Source organism: Martes martes (genome assembly GCF_963455335.1).
Source record: "Martes martes genome assembly, chromosome: X".
NCBI classification, from domain to species: Eukaryota; Metazoa; Chordata; class Mammalia; order Carnivora; family Mustelidae; genus Martes; species Martes martes.
In genome coordinates, this window is record NC_137897.1 from 72,886,702 (window position 1) to 72,908,551 (window position 21,850).

At 37.7% G+C, this 21,850-nt stretch overlaps 1 pseudogene across 1 annotated transcript; it reads right to left on the reverse strand.

The window, feature by feature from the left end:
- Positions 1–19,457: 19,457 nt before the first annotated feature.
- Positions 19,458–20,811, reverse strand: LOC308337413 (tubulin alpha-1A chain-like; annotated as a pseudogene). Its single transcript has one exon. The product of its transcript is annotated as a tubulin alpha-1A chain-like (transcript).
- Between the last annotated feature and the right edge of the window lie 1,039 nt (positions 20,812–21,850).

Consider the following 21,850-nt stretch of genomic DNA (forward strand, 5'->3'; position numbering starts at 1 on the left):
GGATAAAAAAACAAAACCCATCAATATGCTGCCTACAAGAAACTCATTTTAAACCCGAAGACACCTCCAGATTTAAAGTGAGGGGGTGGAAAACAATGTACCATGCTAATGGACATCAGAAGAAAGGTGGAGTGGCAATCCTTATATCAGATCAATTAGATTTTAAGCCAAGACTATAATAAGAGATGAGGAAGGGCATTATATCATACTCAAAGGGTCTGTCCAAAAAGAAGACCTAACCATCTTAAATATCTATGCCCCTAACATGGGAGCAGCCAACTATATAAACCAACTAATAACAAAATCAAAGAAATACATCGACAGTAATACAATAATAGCAGGGAATTTTAACACTCCCCTCACTGAAATGGACAGATCATCTAAGCAAAAGATCAACAAGGAAATAAACGTCATAAATGACACACTGGACCAGATGGACATCACAGATATATTCAGAACATTCCATCCCAAAGCAACAGAATATACATTCTTCTCTAGTGCACATGGAACATTCTCCAGAATAGACCACTTCCTGGGTCATAAATCAGGTCTCAATCGGTATCAAAAGATTGGGATCATTCCCTGCATATTTTCAGACCACAATGCTCTGAAGCTAGAACTCAATCACAAGAGGAAATTTGGAAAGAACGCAAATGCATGGAGACTAAACAGCATCCTTCTAAAAAATGAATGGGTCAACCAGGAAATTAAAGAAGAATTGAAAAAATTCATGGAAACAAATGATAATGAAAACACAACAGTTCAAAATCTGTGGGACACAACAAAGGCAGTCCTGAGAGGAAAATATATAGCGGCGCAAGCCTTCCTCAAGAAACAAGAAAGGTCTCAAATACACAACCTAACCCTACACCTAAAGGAGCTGGAGAGAGGACAACAAAGAAAGCCTAAACCCAGCAGGAGAAGAGAAATCATAAAGATCAGAGCAGAAATCAATGAAATAGAAACTAAAAAAACAATAGAACAAATCAATAAAACTAGGAGCTGGTTCTTTGAAAGAATTAATAAGATTGACAAACCCCTGGCAAGACTTATCAAAAAGAAAAGAGAAAGGACACAAATAAATAAAATCATGAATGAAAGAGGAGAGATCACAACCAACACCAAAGAAATACAAACCGTTATAAGAACATACTATGAGCAACTCCACGCCAGCAAATTTGACAATCTGGAAGAAATGGATACATTTCTAGAGACATATAAACTACCACAACTGAACCAGGAAGAAATAGATATCCTGAACAGACCCATAAGCAGTAAGGAGATTGAAACAGTCATCAAAAATCTCCAAACAAACAAAAGTCCAGGACCAGACGGCTTCCCAGGGGAATTCTACCAAACATTTAAAGAAGAATTAATTCCTAGTCTCCTGAAACTGTTCCAAAAAATAGATATGGAAGGAAAACTTCCAAACTCATTTTATGAGGCCAGCATCACCTTGATCCCAAAACCAGACAAGAATCCCACCAAAAAAGAGAATTACAGACCAATATCCTTGATGAACACAGATGTGAAAATTCTCACCAAAATACTGGCCGATAGGATCCAACAGGACATTAAAAGGATTATTCACCACGACCAAGTGGGATTTATTGCAGGGCTGCAAGGTTGGTTCAACATCCGCAAATCCATCAATGTGATACAATACATTAATAAAAGAAAGAGTAAGAACCATATGATACTCTCAATAGATGCTGAAGAAGCATTTGACAAAGTGCAGCATCCCTTCCTGATTAAAACTCTTCAAAGTGTAGGGATAAAAGGCACATACCTCAATATTATCAAAGCCATCTATGAAAAACCCACTGCAAATATCATTCTCCATGGAGAAAAACGGAAAGCTTTTCCGCTAAGGTCAGGAACATGGCAGGGATGTCCGTTATCACCACTGCTGTTCAACATAGTACTAGAAGTCCTAGCCTCAGCAATCAGACAACAAAAAGAAATTAAAGTCATCCAAATTGGCAAAGAAGAAGTCAAACTATCACTCTTTGCAGATGATATGATACTATATGTGGAAAACCCAAAAGGCTCCACTCCAAAACTGCTAGAACTTGTACAGGAATTCAGTAAAGTGTCAGGATATAAAGTCAACGCACAGAAATCAGTCACATTTCTTTACACTAATGACAAGACAGAAGAAAGAGACATTGAGGAGTCAGTCCCATTTACAATCACGCTCAAAACCATAAGATACCTAGGAATAAATCTAACCAAAGAGGCAAAGAATCTATACTCAGAAAACTATAAAGTACTCATGAAAGAAATTGAGGAAGACACAAAGAAATGGAAAAATGTTCCATGCTCCTGAATTGGAAGAACAAATATTGTGAAAATGTCTATTCTACCTAAAGCAATCTACACATTTAATGCAATCCCTATCAAAATCCCTTTCATTTTTTTTAAAGAAATAGAACAAATAATCCTAAAATTCATATGGAACCAGAAAAGACCTCCAATAGAGAAAGGAATATTGAAAAAGAAAGCCAAAGTCGGAGGCATCACAATTCCAGACTTCAAGCTCTATTACAAAGCTGTCATCATCAAGACAGTATGGTACTGGCACAAAAACAGACATATAGATCAATGGAACAGAATAGAGAGTCCATAAATAGACCCTCAACTCTATGGTCAACTAATCTTCGACAAAGCAGGAAAGAATATCCAATGAAAAAAGACAGCCTCTTCAACAAATGGTGCTGGGAAAATTGGACAGCCACATGCAGAAAAATGAAATTGGACTATTTCCTTACACCACACACGAAAATAGACTCAAAATGGATGAAGGACCTCAATGTGAGAAAGGAATCTATCAATATCCTTGAGGAGAATGCAGGCAGCAACCTCTTTGACCTCAACCGCAGCAACTTCTTCCTAGGAACATCGCCAAAGGCAACAGAAGCAAGGGCAAAAATGAACTATTGGGATTGCATCAAGATCAAAAGCTTTTGCACAGCAAAGGAAACAGTTAACAAAACCAAAAGACAACTGACAGAATGGGAGAATATATTTGTAAATGACATATCAAATAAATGTCTAGTATCCAAAATCTATAAAGAGCTTAGCAAACTCAATACCCAAAGAACAAATAATCCAGTCAAGAAATGGGCAGAGGACATGAACAGACATTTCTGCAAAGAAGACATCCAGATGGCCAACAGACACATGAAAAAATGCTCCACATCCCTTGGCATCAGGGAAATACAAATCAAAACCACAATGAGATACCACCTCACACCAGTCAGAATGGCTAAAATTAACAAGTCAAGAAATGACAGATGCTGGCGAGGATGCGGAGAGAGGGGAACCCTCCTACACTGCTGGTGGGAATGCAAGCTGGTACAACCACTCTGGAAAACAGTGTGGAGGTTCCTCAAAAAACTGAAAATAGAGCTACCCTATGACCCAGAGATTGCTCTGCTGGGTATATATCCTAAAGATACAAATGTGGTGCTCCGAAGGGGCACGTGCACCTGAATGTTTATGGCAGCAATGTCCACAATAGCCAAACTATGGCAAGAACCTAGATGTCCATCAACAGATGAATGGGTAAAGGAGACCTGGTATATAAATACAATGGAATACTGTATAGCCATCAAAAGAAATGAAATCTTGCCATTTGCGATGATGTGGATGGAACTAGAGGGTACCATGCTTAGCGAAATAAGTCAGTTGGAGAAAGACAACTATCATATGATCTCTTTGATATTAGGAACTGGAGATGCAATGCGGGGGGTTTCGGGGGAGGTAGGAAAAAATATGAAAAGATGGGATTGGGAGGGAGACAAATCATAAAAGACTCAATCTCAAAAAACAGACTGAGGGTTGCTGGGGGGAGGGGTGACGGGAGAGGGTGGTGGGGAAATGGACATTGGGGAGGGTATGTGCTATGATGAGTGCTGTGAAATGTGTAAACCTGGCGATTCACAGACCTGTACCCCTGGGGATAAAAATACATTATATGTTTATTAAAATAAAAAAAAGTTAAAAAAAAAGTTTAAACTTAAACTTCAAAAAAAAAATCATATGGGCCATTGGTTTAGAACCACCATTCAAGACTACCAATATGAGAGTCACACCTTCCTTTTCCTTTTAGTAGCAATTGGGTTAGGGTCCAACAGTAAAATTATGAGTATTGAAGTTAGAGTAGAGATCATTTATATCAAGGGTTCCTTCTAGTATTCTTCAATTACATTAGATATTATGTCTGACGGGCTCTGAGAGCAGACCTGGTAAACTATATTGCCCCTTCCCATTGCAGATTACACTCCAGATGTGAAAGAACTGTAAGAGAGGAAAGTAAAAGAAATAGGGGTTGGGAAAGGAGTAGTGATGAAATGTCATGGAAAGGTTTACAGAGAAGGTCAGATATCCCTTAGTCCCTGAAAGGTGAATAGAAATTCAGAAAGAAGAAAGACAGAAAAAAGTTAGATGCATAGAGGCTTGCATACAAGGGATTAATAGAGCCAATGAAAGACCAAAATAAATAAATATTCCAAGGAAATTTTCAAAATAAGAAAAGTGCAGCTGTAAGGGGAAGAAAGAAAAGAAAAAGGAGACAGACATACACACATACACCCACAGTTATATTGATAAGGAGAGATCCTGAGAAGACTGAGAAAGCAGAAATGGCACAGAAAGGGAGGTGAAAATCCAAGTTATAAAAATAGTTACATTCACCCATGTTGTAAGATTTTAAGTGCTCTTTTAACATGGCATCATGGTGAAACAAAACACTCAATATACATATGTTTTCTCAGAACAGTAGCTCGTGGCTGTGGGGAATCTGAATGTGTAGGAAATGAACACCACATTTGTTCATTCTTGATGACATTTACTATTTACAAATGGCTGTTTTCAGGGTAAATATTGATTATAATTCTAAAATTAGGCAGATACATTATTAATATATTTAATAATTAAGGGTAGAAACATGGTACAGTATTGAGAAATAAGGCAATCTTTTTTTCCAGAACTTGATCTAAGAGTCAAATCTCCAATGGCTGCTGTTGCAATTTCCAGGACTACAATGTTTTTTGTTATTATTTAAATTCATTTTCTTGCTTTTATGAAACTTCTGGAAAGCTTTTTGCAGCTGATGAACCCAACTGTTAAGTATAGGTGATTTGGCTTCTGCTCTGGGCAATGTTGAGCATACTAGCTTCCTGGAAGGAACATGGGAGATAGAGATCAGTTTTGCTTCATGGTGCTTAATATCATCTCAAGGTCTTTTCCCTTCTGTTTCTTTTTCTTCTTCCTTTTGAATCATACATTCAAATAACCACACGTGTGAACATTCAAGGGAAAGCAGTTCAGCATGTCCTTGTAGAGGTACAGAAGATAATACGGCATTACATATGCTCAATATGTTGTTTTGAATTCTCTAGAACTTTTTTTCTCCAAAATCAAATACCTTTAGATGAAGGGAAACTGTGTTGCTCAGTCAGAAATGTGTAGGTGCCAAGTTTGATTTCTCTTCCATATCCTTATCATTTTCAGCATATGTTTTGCAACCTGAAGGGTTTTTTTTTTTTTTTCTGTTTTCTTTTCCATTTGGAGTTTGGAAAGTAAGAAGCAGGTTAAGGAATCACTATATCTAAGGAAAGGTACTAGGTGATATCTCTTTGAAAAGCTTGTATTAGCTACAGACGTAAACCCATTAGGGAAGGGAGTAATTTGTAGCTAGCATATCCATGATAGCTCAATGGATAAAAGTGAATAGACAGTCAAGGAAGGCTTGCATATCTTCCTCTCTCTCTTGACTCACAAGAAATGGTTACTCCATTTGTATATGGAGAATGGAACTAAGAATGCCCCATATATGGAGAATGGAACTAAGAGTACCTTAAACAGAATTCAAGCTACAAACACTTTCCTACCATTTCCCATTCACAAAACAAATTTTTTATTGCAGAAGTATGCCAGTAGCTCCAAAAATCAGCACTCCTTTTTCAAAGGCTCATAGTGGCTTATAGTTTCCACTGCAATGACATTGGCATTTGTAATTCTTGTTTATGATGATTATTGAGCTCATCATTGATTTCTCTGCCACCACTAGAGCTGGTGTCCTTACCCTGTTACAGAGGCACTCACCTGTGCCCTCAATCTCCCATTCATGAGCTACTTCTAGTGCCTACATTCTTGCTCTGCTGCTCTTGATTCTGGAAGAATCAATCTACTACATGGTCATAGCATTTTCAAATGTCCTTAGGTAGTCTGAATGATTGATTATTACAAGTATTTTGTATGTCCAATCCAAAGTAGACTTAGTCTTTTGAGTTTATAGTTTTCCAAGTATTAAAACAACTTCCTCTAGAAATGACCATGAGATATTTGAGTAACTCTTGGCATTTCTCATTAACTATTAACCACTCTTCAAAGATAAAGAATATGTAAGTCTTGGGGTGCCTAAGTGGCTCAGTCAGTTAAGTGTCTGGCTCTTGTTCTCAGCTCAGGAATTGATCTCAAGGTCATGAGTTCAAGCTCCATTTTGGGCTCCACACTGGTTGTGGAACCTACTTTAAAAAAGAGTATGTAAGTACTTTTTTCCTACCTCCTTTTCTATAACACCCTTATTCAGTCAAACAATCATTCACTAAATATTTGTTAAGCATTTGTGCTAGGTACTGGTGATAAAGTGGTGAATAAGACATAAAAGTTTTCTACCTTCATGGAGGTTACCATAGGATTTCACTTATATGTGGAATATTAAAAAAAGAATAAGCAAAGAAGCAGTAACAGACCCATAAATACAGAGAACAAACACAGTTGAACAGAAGAACAAATACATAATTACATAAAAGTTTAATAATTGTTATCCAAGGGAAGGAATAGATTATACAGTTTGAGGAAATAGCAGCTCAAATGAATCACAGAAGCCAGGAGGAAAAGAGGTGGGGTAGGGTAGGAGATTGTTTCCAGAAGATGGCAGGTATGAAAGTTTGGGGGAAAGGAAAGAACCTGACAACTTTGAAAAACTGAAAAATACCTAAGCACAGCTGGAATATAAAACATAAAGGGAAGTGTAGTGAGAGATAGGACTGAGAAGGTAAAAAAAGAAAAAACTGTAGATCACGAGTAACCTTGTAATTCATTCTAAAAACTTTGACTTTATCATGTTGTAACAGGAAGCCATGTATTAGATGTAAATAGAGGAGTGTCATGATCAGTGTTGCATCTGAAAAAGACCACTTTGTATTGTGACAGAACTAATTGGTAAAGGGCAAGGAGGGGTGAAGGGGAAAAGAGTTAAATGGCTATTGTTGTAGTGGATAGGCTACAAGTGGTGGTGGCCTGAGCTAGGGTAATAGTACAGTGAATAGAGCAGACTGGGCAGATTTGAGAGGTAGAATATAATCAACTTAGGTATGGGAAAACAGAGAGAAGAATCAAGGATAGCACCTTGTTTCTGGTTTGTGTAACTTACTGGGGGGACAGTGGTGATGTCATTTATTAGGATAGGAAATATAAGACAAGTAGCTGGTTTGGGGAAGAAGATGATTTCAATATTAAAGTTTGGAGTTTAAGCTATTTTTAAGATGTCCAAGTGGAGATGCCAATTAGTTATATATACAATGTGAAGTGAAGCATAAAAGAGAGGTCAGGCATGAAGCTAAACTTGTGAAGTAGTGTGAGGAGATGAGCTAGACCATGAGGAACACATAAAGTAAACAAGCACAAGACCTAGAAGATAGCTTTTTAGGAACACCTGCATTTAAAGACTGGTTGGAGAAAGAGAAGCTTGCAAAACATATGAAAAGGAGTAGTCAGATAAGTTGAAATGAAGTAGGTAAGATATGGAAGCAACCTAAGTGTCCATTGATAGATGAATAGATAAAGAAGGTGTATGTGTGTGTGTGTGTGTGTGTATCAGAAGGTTAGTGTGTGTATACACACACATACACACACACATATATACACATGCACACACCATGTAATATTACTCAGCCATAAGAAAGAATGAGATCATGCTACTCGCTACAACATGGTTGGACTGAGAGGGTATTATAATAAGAAAAATAAGTCAGACTGAGAAAGACAAATACCATATGATTTCACTTAACATGTGGAATATTTAAAAAAATGAATAAACAAAGAAGCAGAAACAGACCCATAAATACGGAGAACAATTTGACGGTTGCCAAAAGAGAGAGGGGTGGAGTGATGGGTAAAATGGTTGAAAAGGAGTAAGACATACAGAGTTTCAGTTATGGAATAAATAAGTCACAAGAATAAAAGTTATGACATAGGGAATATAGTCAATGGCAATTGTAATAGCATTGTATGGTAGCTACAATTGTGGTGAGCATAGACTAATGTATAGACTTGTAGAGTCACTATGTTGTGCACTTGAAATTAATGTAACATCGTGTGTTAACTATATGTCATTAAAAAAATAAAAAAAAATAGAAGTAGAGGGCAGTGTAACAGAAACCAACAGAAGAGAGAACATGAAGGAGGAAAATCAAATATCAAATGCTGATGGTAGGTCAAGTAATATAGAACAAGACTAAAAAGAGAACATGGATTTTATTATATGCAGGCCACCAGCTACCATGCTTAGAATATCCTCAAGGAAGTTGTAGTAGTTGGGTGGGTGATTCTGGAGGTTGGAAAGAAAACCAGAATGCACTGGCTTGAGAAGTGACTGAGAAACAGACAAATAGAGACAGTGAATCTCAACTAAACCACTATTTTCAGGGGTTGGTCTGAGAAAGGAGGAGAAAAATACAATGGAATCAAGATGGGTAAATGGACTCCAGAGAAAGGTTTTGTTGTTGCTGCTTAGAGCCTCTGTGGTTGAAGTAAATATTCTGTTTCTTTTAAGAGGAGAGGAGCAGAGAAAGAGGGAGAGAGAGAATCCCAAGCCCACTTCATGCCCACTGTGGAGCCCAATGTGCTGCTCAATCTCACAATCCTGAGATCATGACCTGTCCAAAATCAAGAGTCAGATGCTCAACTGCCTGAGCTATCAGGAGCCCCTAAATATTTTTATTTTTATTCATTGCTGTATAGAATATATACAATTTGTATTGGCTACAAATTCCTTCTTTTGTGGAATGAATCCTAGGGCAACACAAGAAGGACAAAGACTTGAATATGTTTTAAAATTTGAGTCTTTCTCCCTAATTTCCCAGAAGCCACTCAGTCCTGAAATGCCTTCTTCATCTCTCCCATGGGACCAAGGGATGCAATTTTGGTGATATTTCTTGTCTTCTCAGAGTTCCTGTGTTGAGCAAATAGATAAGACCCCCAACAAGACTCTTGCTGCAGTATTCTTTTAGAGATATTCTTTGAATCTCTTTTTTCCTTCTGGGAAGATACAATATTCAGAAGCATTTTTCCTGTTGCTAGTATTTCTGTTTTCCAGGAAGATGAAAACATAGTTTTACTTTTATTCTTGTATTACCTGTATTCCTATGCCATTGGTCCAAAAGCAAGAATTCATAGTTAATATACATTCCAGGTCATAACTGATGATTAGAAAGAAATAATTAAAAGATGATTAGAAAGTATCTACTTTCTTTTCAGAGTCCCACAGGGGTTAACTTTCCTTATCAAAACCCCAATTAGAAAACTATTTTTGAGTTAGGAAAATGCAAACTTGTTTCTCCTCAGCATATTATCTCTCCTCTGATCTCTCTGTCAATTTTAAGACATATTCCTTCATCTATATCCTAGCTAGGTGTAACAATTAACCCTGAAAAGATTTGAAATGTGCCAAATTTCAGACTTTCCAAGCTTTAGTTTAATTCTGATAATCAAGTGAAAAAAAAAGTACTTGCTTAGTGTTAACCTTTTTACATAAGCAAATTGCTGACCCACTTTGTCTTAAGAACTTTATTATTTAAAAAAAGTAAAATCATTTCCCATTTCACTCCAAGCATGGATAGTTTACCCCCTAAAGAATTCTTCATCTGACTTGCCGTTCTCTTTTTGTTAGGAAGTGAGATGACTTTTTCAAAGACTCTAAGCCCTTCTAGGTAGAGAGGGGAGGGGAGAAAATGGAAGGGGAGATTGATAACACTCAAAGACAGCAATTGCTTTGTTTGGTAGTTTCAAAACAAATTTTCCAACATTTTTCAAATTGACCATGCAAAATCCAATTCTACTCTCCTAAACTTGTTGCTAAATAGGCAGTCTATTGAATAGAGTCATGATTGGTTGGAAAGGCCTCTTGCCTGCCTGCCTGCCTGGCTCCCTTTTGGCAATTGTATTGCTACACCCCACACAACTGACAGGCCCTGCAGGCTTGTGCTTGGACACTTGTCCTCTTCTTTGGAACATCTTTGCTTCTCAAAAAAAAAAAAATTCCATTGGACTACTTTTCCCATCATGTAATCAACAGGATGCTAGCATATAATCCATCATAGAGGCTGACATCCTCATGTACATGTGTGAATTGTGTATCCTGTAGCACCAAATGTGGAAGTGTGGCAAAGAGCCCCCACCTGCAACTCATAAGGCATGGTTGATGTGGGCTCTGGTAGTAAAACCCACTTGCCTGGATGGATAGGAAATCGCCGCCACAGGAGATGATAATATTTGTGAGCCTTGCTAACAAGCTTGAATTCTAACATAAGGCAGTTCATTGTTATGCTGCAGAATGTGAAACCTTAATGCTTTCACTATTCAAACTTATTTTATTTCACAACATGATTTAGTACAGCTTTAAGGAGCCAACAGAAGGGGAAAAATAAGGGAGGTGGGAGGGAAAAGATACCTGGAATTAGAAACACTGATGAGCCCAGCTTCGTAAGAAATTTCATTGCCACCGTTAATATAGTATTTTGCTTTGATTAAAGCTTTATCTTGTCCAATGTGTGCAGTGTTCTAAATACTGCTTCTTCAGCCCAGTCACTGATTTTTTTTTTTTTGTGGATTTCACTTTTAAAACTGCATTGTGCTATGTGCAAAACTGGGAAGAAAAGGAAGAGGAAGCCACACACAAAAATTATGCTTTTGTCCAAAGACTAGCTGGAAAAGTTTCCCTTGCCAGATCCATTTTCTCCTGTCACAAATTTCCAAACAGATGGTGGAGGAATTGGTGTCTGACCTCTTGGGCAATCAACATACAAACTAGTTGTCATAGAGTTTTGCTAATGGTATCTATTCTGATACTCAACAAAACATAAATTAGGGGGAACTAGTATCTCATATTTGCTTTGATAAGAATGAGCTAAAAGAATTAATTAGGCAGATATTTCTGGGAAATACTGACTCATTTCAGGAGAACTCTGTTTTACATACTGTCCAAAGTATGTGTAGACAGTTCAGCTTGTACCAGGGGACTGACCTGTCTTTTGATAGCATCTACTTAGGATAAAAATTGGCCTGAAAAAGTTATTCTGTCATCATTGCACTGAGATAATTTCTACCTCTAAAGTTCTGGGTTCCTGGGATGACTCTGATTTTTTAAAAAAGCCCAGGAGTCAAAATATGCATTTTTCAGGTTGAATAATATGCTGAGAGTTCATGTCTTCCTAAATAGGGGTTGTCAGAATTTTGGATTTAGCTGTTAGTCAAGTTTAGTGGATAGGTCCCTCCACCTAAATCCCAAATACCTATTTTCTTGCGGTTATACACTTGAGCTCAGGCAAGATGATTCTCATAGGTTTGGTGGCATTTCCAGAAGCTTTACCAATAAGGTCATGAGATTGATTGTAGTTAATTCTGAAGGCAAAGGAAAAAACTCTGAGACAATTGTTTTTTAGGTATGGGACAAAATAAAAGGTGAGGTTGCTGGTTGTTGCCCTTATAGAACTTTTTAAAAGGCATGACTTGATTTGTAAAGTAATGTCCATCCATATACTTAGATGGGAGAAGGAGGGCAGAGACCTGTATTTATTGAGAGGGACAACTATATGTAAAATCACATCTTTCTCAGTTGCAGCTTGGAATGTATCAGCCTCTATATCTGGACTCCTCTGAAAGTTTAGCGTGAAGTCTCCCCTTTCCACTTTTGTGTCTTCAGATGTGACAAAGAAAACTCACATATGCCTCAGTTGTCACTTTAGACAGTTAACAGTTTTCTAGTATCAAATTATTTTAGCATGTCTCTACTTGTACAAAATGGATCAAGGAGGCATTTCAGAAAGTGGCAAGGGAGAGGCCTCTAATCTTTGCATGGGACCATTCTGTGGCTAATTGGCTCATCTGACTGAACAATCTCCATTGTCTGTATGTGTTGTAGCTTTTTCTCTTACATTAAGATGTGATTGTTCAGGAAGCACAATACTGTGATCTAATTTCCACAGATAACCAGAAATAGGTAAATCCTTTCTATTAACTAGTAAATGTTCATTCTGTGCATTACTGGGGTTATAATACTGTGTGACACAATTTAAAATATGATGTAGTATATACACAATGAAAAAAGAAATACCAAAAACAAATTTTTCCCTAAACATGTGGTGGCTCAGTTGTTTAAGTGTCCAACTCTTGGTTTCAGCTCAGATCATGATCTCAAAGTCCAGGAATTGAGCACTGCATTCTCAGGCTCCTTGCTTAGTGAGGAGTCTGCTGGAGATTCTCTATTTCCCTCTCTCAGTATCTCTAAAATGAATAAATAAATAAATAAAAAAACTTTAAAAAATCAAGTAGTTCAAACATTGTATATGAGTTAAATATAAAATAAGGTTTAAAAATAAGAACATTAGCATATATTTCCTCTTAATTATGAGGAATCTTAGAACAATTAATAGTGTGCTGCATTCCAATAAGATTTTAATAATGGGCAACCTTTGTACGACATCATTTTGTAGCTTCTTTTTAAAGATTTATTTATTAATTTTAGAGAAAAAGCTAGAGCACAGGGGGTGAGGATGGGCAGAGGGAGAGAGAGAGAGTCTCAAGCAGATAACCTGCTGAGTGCAGAGCCCACAGTGGGGCTCCATCTCACAACCTGAGATCACGATACTGAGATCATGACCTGAGCAGAAATCAAAAGTTGGATGTTTAACCAACTGAACCACCTAGAAGCTTCCTTTTAAATAGCAGGATCAAAGCTGGTGTGTTATTTGTTCCTGGTGAATGGAGCAGAAATAGAACCTGTGACACAAATGTTAATAACTCAATGGGTGTCACATCTTTTACAAAATCTTTTGTTTATTGTCCAATGCTTTGAACTCAGCCACACATACATCAACATTTTGTGACTAGCAGAACACTTTGCCTTGATTATGATAGTTTAACAGGGTTTTGGGTTTATTGTACTTCTTCTGGGTCTGAACAAAAACAGCTGGTTGTGCTAGCCAACAGAAAGTACTGTTTACCAATGGGTAGGATACTGTGGGAGTTATACTGGACAGGAAGACTCTGGCATCAGGGGACTTCTGCTGCTACTAACAGATTCATCTGAAGTATTGGCAATTTCAGGTTGTCTGGGTGTTTCACAGTGAGTAATGGCATCACAACAAAATAGAGGAAGTGGCTAAGATTTTTTTTAATTTTTTATTTCTTTTCAGCATAACAGTATTCATTGTTTTTGCACCACACCCAGTGCTCCATGCAACCTGTGCCCTCCCTAATACCCACCACCTGGTTCCCCCAACCTCCCACCCCCCGCCCCTTCAAAACCCTCAGGTTTTTTTCAGAGTCCATAGTCTTTCATGGTTCACCTCCCCTTCCAGTTTCCCTCAACTCCCTTCTCCTCTCCATCTCCCCATGTCCTCCATGTTATTTGTTACGCTCCACAAATAAGTGAAACCATATGATACTTGACTCTCTCTGCTTGACTTATTTCACTCAACATAATCTCTTCCAGTCCCGTCCATGTTGCTACAAAAGTTGGATATTCATCTTTTCTGATGGAAGCATAATACTCCATAGTGTATATGGACCACATCTTCCTTATCCATTCATCTGTTGAAGGGCATCTTGGCTAAGATTTTAACTGGAATTGTATGGCTGAAATAACCTAAAAACATCCAGGGTACACAAAATACTTATGATTTTTCCCTAAGGTTTGTTATCACAACCATTTTCATTAAGACTACCAGTGAGATCAATCCTTCTTTATGGGCAGCTACTATAGGTCTTCTCTGCCCTGACTCTTCCCACAACCATAGGGGGAATTCTGGTCCACACTATAAGCACCTTATAGTGAGCTCCAGAGAATGCAGAAGAGGAGGAATATCTTCATTTGGTTTTCAGTTCTGCCATGTGCTTATTATGAGATGATGGATTTGTGGCTAAGATCATGAATATTGCCAGCAGGCAGTCCTGGGTTCAAATCCTAAATTGGCCACTTCTTCTCCAGCAAGTTGCTTAACTCCTCTGAGTATCATTTTCCTCATCCAGTTAATGTAAATCCTCATGGGATTTAAGAAAATGTTAAATTTAAAAATTGTGAAAAACATAGCACAGTGACTAACACATACTAAGAATTCAATAAATGGTTGTTGTTATCATCAACAAGAAATTATGTATCTTCTATATCAACTGGGGTTAGTACTATTATTCCAATTCAATGCTATACTCAAGGAAATGGTAAATTCTTTCTTCAGAGGTGCATAAAGGGCAATATGTTGATCTGTCTTCTCTGGGACTTTGAAATCTGTACGTGGAACCCAAGTCAGAGTTTGCAGGGATTCCAAAAACAGTCATCCACTGCTTCCAAAACACCTGGGAGGCTTTGTAAAAATGCATATTCTGGGGAATCACCCTCCAGAGAGTCTAACCCAAAATCAAACAAAGGAGTCTTAACTTCTAAGTTCTACTAAGTGATTCTGACACACAGCCAGAATTGAGAATCACTGCTTCAGAGTGTTCTTCCTTTAACAGGATTCACGGAAGTTAGGAGATAGAGAAGAGGGTGTTGATCTGAGATGTAAACAAAAAGAATGTCAGCTAGCCCATTTAAGGTGCCAGGGATTCTGGAGAGTTGACAAAGCAGGGTCAGCCAGGTAAATCAGAAAGCAACTGTAAACTGAGATTCATGAGATAAATTCTGCATATATCTCCTCCAGAAATTAAAGGTCTACAAAAGATGGCCTTTTTGGATTCTCTTATCCAGCTAGCCTAGTCTTAAGGGGTAACTACCCCTTTATTCATGAGAGTCTTACAGAAGTCTAAAAAGAGAGGAAAAAAACACTGTTGCAGAAGATGAATCGTGAGAAAAATCAATAGACTTGCCTTCTTTCTTTCTTTCTTTCTTCTTTTTTTTTGCGGGGGGGTGGTTTAGGAGAAATAATCATTAAGCTTCCTTTACCTACACCTAAGACAACTGACGTTTCCCTAATTCCCTTCTCAATAGTTAAAAATCACTTTAATAGAGTCCTCAGCATATCTCTACTGTGAATTGAAGTACTAGGGTTCAATAGTATCTATTCAATAGTCAGTATTCATTCATTAAGTGGATTATACATATTGAGGTGGTGCTTATTTCTTTGTATCTGAGAGGCTATTTTTATGATACTTTCTTTTCTGCTCAGTGCACCATTAGTCTCTTATTTGACTGAGGCTAAGACTACATAGAGCTGCTTGATAAACTGTTTTTACAGACATAATCAGTGGTTATTATCCGGCATCCACAACCTGAACATGTGTCTCTGGTCAAGGCCTGACTTGGCCACTTATGATGTGGCTTATGGCATGTCCCAGAGCTTTAACCCTCACTGAACAGCTGAACTATAAGGAAACTCTATTTTGCTTAACATGTATGAGTAGTGAGGCTCAAACTTTCCATTGCAATGGGTTGTGTCAAAATTGTTTAGTGGGCTAAAGTACTCCATAGCATACAATCTGCCCCATCTTCATCACCACTACCCTAACATAAGCCATCATCTCTCACCTGAACTTTGGCAATATCCAATAAAATGTTCATTAACCATGTACTTGTGACACTTCTTGAAATCTGATATTCAAATGCTGGGCAGAATCATCTTTTCAAAATGCAGATCTGCCAACTTACTTTCCCTCCTTCCAGAAACTGTGCCAAAAACTTTGAGCTTCCAATAGTTTTCAAAGACAAAACTCCTTAATATGGCTTTCAGTGCCTCACAGGGTCTGTCTTTTGCCTACCTGACCCTCAAACTTCCTGATGCATTCTGATTTTCCTCATAATATGAACATCAGCTACATTTATGATTTCAGTTTCTGCTAATTATGGCCATGATTTAGGGTGCAGTTTTATGCTCATTCCTAACTCTGGGCTTTTGCCCATGCTATTTCTGGGTCTTTCATTTTCAGCAGTTACCACATTTTATTAACACATGTTTATTTTTATAATTTGTGTGACATCTGTGTTCCCAACTAGAATGAAAGTTTCACTAAAGTAGAGACTGTTTTTGTACCTCTGGGGTCTAGCATAGTGCCTGGTACTTACTAGTCTATAAATACTGTTAAATGAGTAAATGAAAACTCTGTATATAATCAACACCCAGATCCTTGATAAGCTTCCTTTCAAAACTTCCTTCAGCTTTAAAACATAGCTAAGCTACCACTGCTTGAAAGTAGGGCTATAGACAATGCATGCAGTAGGCCCATCTAGACATACCCTTCGTGGGCACAATTCCATGTTCCAGAACTCCCTGGCCCCAAATAAGAATGTACTTATTTTGTATCATAACATTTTAACACTCTAGTTCTTTTTTAAAGTTTTTATTTATTTATATTTATTTATTTATATTTATTTAAATTTTTTCCTGAAGATTTTATTTGTTTGTTTGTTTATAGAATGTACAAGCATGGGGAGGGACAGAGGGAGAGAAAGAGAGAATCTCAAGCAGACTTTGCACTGAATGCAGAACTCAATTCAGGGCTCATCTCATGACCCTGAGATTATGACCTGAGTCTAAATTGAGTCACATGCTTAACTGACTGAGCCACCCAGAAGACCCTTTTAAGTTTTTATTTTAACTTCAGTTAGTTAATGTACAGTGTTATATTAATTTCAGGTGTACAATATAGTGATTCAACACTTCCATAAAACACCTGGTGCTCATCACAAGTGCATTCCTTAATTCCCATCATCTATTTAATCTGTACCACTTCTTTATCCATTCATCTATGGATGGACGCTTGGGCTGCTTCCATATCTTGGCTATCATAAATGATGCTGCAACAACATAAGGGTGTGTATATCTTTTCAAATTAGTGGTTCTTTTTTCCCTTTGGGTAAGTACCCAGTTGTGAAATTATTGGATCATATGGTAATTCGATTTTTAATATTTTGAGGAAACTTCATACTGTTTTCCATAGTGACTGCACCAATTTGCATTCTTATGAAGAGTGCAGGATGACTCCTTTTCTCCGCATCCTCGTCAAGACTTGCTATTTCTTGTCTTTTGTTAGTTCTAGCCATTCTGGCAGGTGTGAGATGACATCTCATTGTGGTTTTCATTTGTACTTCCCTGATGCTTAATGACATTGAACTTCATTAGTGATGTTGAACATCATGTGTCTGTTGGCCATCTGCATGTCTTCTTTGGAAAAATGCTTATTCAAGGCCTCTGCCCATTTTTAATTGGATTATCTGTTTTTGGGGTATTGAGTTTTATAAGTTCTTAATATACTTTGGGTATTAACCTTGTATTGAATTTAACATTTGTAAATATCTGCTCACATTTAGTAGGTTGCCTTTGTGTTGTTGCCAATGGTTCCCTTCACTGTGCAAAAGGTTTTTGCTCTGGTGTAGTTTCAGCAGTTGCATTTTGCTTTTGTTTCCCTGGCCTCAGGAAACCTATCTAGAAAAATGTTGCTATGGCTGATGTCAAAGAAATTACTGCCTCAGTTTTTCTCTAGAGTTTTTACAGTTTTAGGTCTCCATTTAACTCTTTACTCTATTTGGATTTATTTTTGTGTGTGCTATAAGAAAGTGTCCAGTTTCATTCTTTGTTTTTCTTTTTTAAAGATTTTATTTATCTATTTGACAGAGAGACAAAGCAAGACAGGAAATACAAGCAGGAGGAGTGGGATATGGAGAAGCAGGCCTCCCATCAAGCAGCAGCTCAATGCAGGGCTTGATCCCAGAACCCTGAGATCATGACCTGAACTGAGGGCAGATGCTTAATGACTGAGCCACCCAGGTGCCCCTCCAGTTTAATTTTTTTGCATGTAGCTATCCAGTTTCCAGCACCATTTTTTGAAGGGACTATCTTTTCTCCACTATATATTCTTGCCTCCTTTGTCATAGATTAATTGACCATATAATCATGAGTTTATTTCTGGGCTCTGTAATCTGTTCCATTATGTCTATTTTTGTGCCAGTACCACACCATTCTGATTATTGCATCGTTGTAGTATATTTTGAAATCTGGGATTGTGATACCACCAGCTTTGTTCTTCTTTTTCAAGATTGCTTTGACTATTTGGGGCCTTTTGTGAGTCCATAGAAATTTTAGAATTTATTGCTTTAGTTCTGTGAAAAATGTTACTGGCATTTTGATAAGCATTGTTTTAATATTTACATTGTTTTGGCAACATGGATATTTTAACAACATTCGTTCTTCCAATCCACAAGCGTGAAATATCTTTCCATTTGTTGATGTCATTCTCAAGATCTTTCATCAATATTTTATAGTTTTCAGAGTACTTTACTTGGTTAAGTTTATTCCTAGGTATTTTTTTTTTCTTTGTGGTGCAGTTGTTAACGGAACTGTTATCTTGGGTTCTGTTTCTGGTATTTCATTATTAGTGTATAGAAATGCAAAAGGTTTCTGTATATTAATTTTGTATTTTGTGACTTTGCTCAGTTCATTTATCAGTTCTGATCATTTTTTTGTGGAGTCTTAGGGTTTTCTATGTGTAGTACAATGTCATCTGCAAATAGTGACTACAAATAGTGAAAGTTACCAATAATATGCTTTTTATTTCTTTTTCTTGTTTAGTTGCTGTGTCTAGTAATTCTAGTACTGTGTGAATAAAAGTGGCTAGAGTGGGCATCTTTTTTTCTGATCTTAGAGAAAAATCTCTCAGTTTTTCACCATTGAGGATGATGTTCATTGTAGGTTTTAAATATATAGCCTTCATTATGTTGAGTGATATTCCCTCTTAACCTGCTTTGTTGAGGGTTTTTATCATCAATGGATATTGTACTTTGTTAAATATTTCTTTTATTAAGTTGATCATGTGATTTTTATCCTTTCTCTTTTTAGTATGATGTATCACATTGATTATTTTGTGAATACTGAACCACACTTGCATCCCAGGAATAAATTCCACTTGATCATGGTGAATGATTTTTTAAAATGTATTGTTGGATTTGATTTGCTAATATATATATTCTTAAGACAGAGAATAATTTATTCACATCCTTCAGAGAAATAGATAGCTTCAGTCTATAACAAAATATTGTATTTTAAAGCATAGGTCAGTAAGTGTATATGAGACTATACACCACTATATACAAATCAACTGATCAAAGCACAACTTTTCAGTGTTCAAAACAGAATAAGCTTCCTTGTAGAAGCAACACCTTTGTGACACTTTTAACTTTATTATTCCCCTCCTTCTTCTTCACTCTCTCCTTCAACAATATCCACACCAGCCTCCTCATAATCCTTCTCAAGAGCAGCCATATCCTCGTGGGCCTCAGAAAACTCTTCTTCCTCCATGCCTTCACCCACATACCAGTGACCAAAGGCACACTTGGCATACATCAAGTCAAACTTGTCATCCAGGTGGGCCTAGGACTCAGCAATGGTTGTGGTGTTGCTCAGCATGCACACAGCTCTCTGTACTTTGACTAGGTCTCCCCCTCCTTAGTGGGAGGCTGGTAATCAATGCCAACTTTGAAGTCAGTGGGGCACCGGTCCACAAACTGGATGGTATGCTTGGTCTTGATCATAGCAATGGCAGCATTGACATCTTTGGGAACCACATCCCCATGGTACAACAGGCAGCAAGCCATCCATTTACCATGGTGAAGGTCATATTACACCCTCTGGTTGGCTGCCTCAAATCATGCATTGGTGATGTGTGCTACAGAAAGTTATTCATGGTAGGTTTTCTTAACAGAGATGACGGGACATATGTGGCCAGAGGGAAGTGGATATGGGGATAGGGCACCTATTTGTCTGGAATTATGTCAGATCAACATTCAAGACTCCACCAAATCTGAGGAAAGCAGTGATGGAGGACACAATTTGATATATCAACCTATTTATGTTAGTGTAGATTGGGAATTCAATATCAAAGTTTCTATGACAAATGTCATAGATGGCTGTGTTTTCTACTGTGAAGGCAGAGTCAGAGTTCTCCAGATGCATTCATCTGGTGTGAGTAGTGAGGATGGAGTTGTAGGGCTTAACTACAGCTGCAGAAACCTGGGGGGCTGGGTAAATGGAGAATTCTGGCTTGGACTTCTTGGTGTAATTGACAGAGATGTTCCATCAGCAGGGAAGTGAACCTGGAACCGGTTTCCCCTCCAAAGTTGTGGAAAACCAAGAAACCCTGAAGACCTGTGCACTGGTTGACCAGTTACTGAATTCGATCTAAGACAAGGTCAGTGATCTCCTTGCTAATGGTGCAGTGCCCTTGGGCATAATTATTGGCAGCATCTTCCTTGCCTATGATGAGGTGCTCAGGGTAGAAAAGCTGGCAGTAGGTGCCAGTGTGAACTTCATCAATGACTGTGTCTTCTAGGTCTACAAACACTGCCCTGGGCATATGCTTGCCAGGACCCGTCTCACTGAGGAAGATGTTGAAGGAGTCATCTCCTCCTCCAATGGTCTTGTCACTTGACATCTGGTCATCAGGCTGGATACCATATTCCAGACAACTGAACTCCCAGAAGGCATTGCCAATTTGGATACCAGCCTAGCCAACATGGATGAAGATGCATTCACACATGGTTGCTGATTTGCAGCTGCTGAGCAGATGTTGTAGAGGAAGAAGAGAGGTTGTTACTTCTTACAGCATGACTCTAAGGTGGTCAATGTAAGAGAACCTGCCTTGATCTGCTGATATTTTGTTGAGGATTTCTGCATCTATGTTCATCAGCCATATCAACTGGTAGTTTTGTTTTTTGTTTTTTTTTTGTAGTGTCTTTATCTGATTTTCATATTAGGGTAATGATGGTTTCGTAGATTGAATTTGGAAGTTTTCCTTCTATTTTTTGGAATAGTTTGAGAAGAATAAACATCAACTCTCCTTTAAATGTTTGGTAGAATTCACTTCTGAAGTCATCTGGTCCTGGACTTCTGTTTATTGGGAATTTTTTTTATTACAGATACTATTTCATTGCTAGTTGTTGGTCTGTTCCAATTTTCTATTGCTTCTTGATTCAGTTTTGGAAGGTTATATGTTTCTAGGAATTTACCCATTTTTTCTAGCTTGTCCTATTTGTTGGCACATAATTTTTCATAATATTCTCTTTTAATCTTCTGTATTCCTGTGGTGTCAGTTTTTCTCCTTCATTTCTGATTTTGAATCCTTTCTCATTTTTATCTTGATGAGTCTGGCTAAAGGTTTATCAATTTTGTTGATCTTTTCAAAGAATGAACTCCTGGTGTCATTGATCTATTCTTTTTTTTTTTTTTAAAGATTTTATTTATTTATTTGAGAGAGAGAGAGAGAGAATGAGAGAGAGAGCATGAGAGGAGAGAGGTCAGCGGGAGAAACAGACTCCCCATGGAGCTGGGAGCCCGACGTGGGACTCGATCCCGGGTCTCCAGGATCATGACCCGAGCCGAAGGCAGTTGCTCAACCAACTGAGCCACCCAGGCGCCCCTCATTGATCTATTCTATTGGGGTTTTTAAATCTGTATCTCATTTATATCTGTTCTAGTCTTTATTATGTCCTTTATTCTATTGTTTTTGGGCTTTGTTTTCTGTTTTTTCCAGCTCCTTCAGGTGTAAGGTTTGGTTATTTATTTGAGATTTTTCTTGC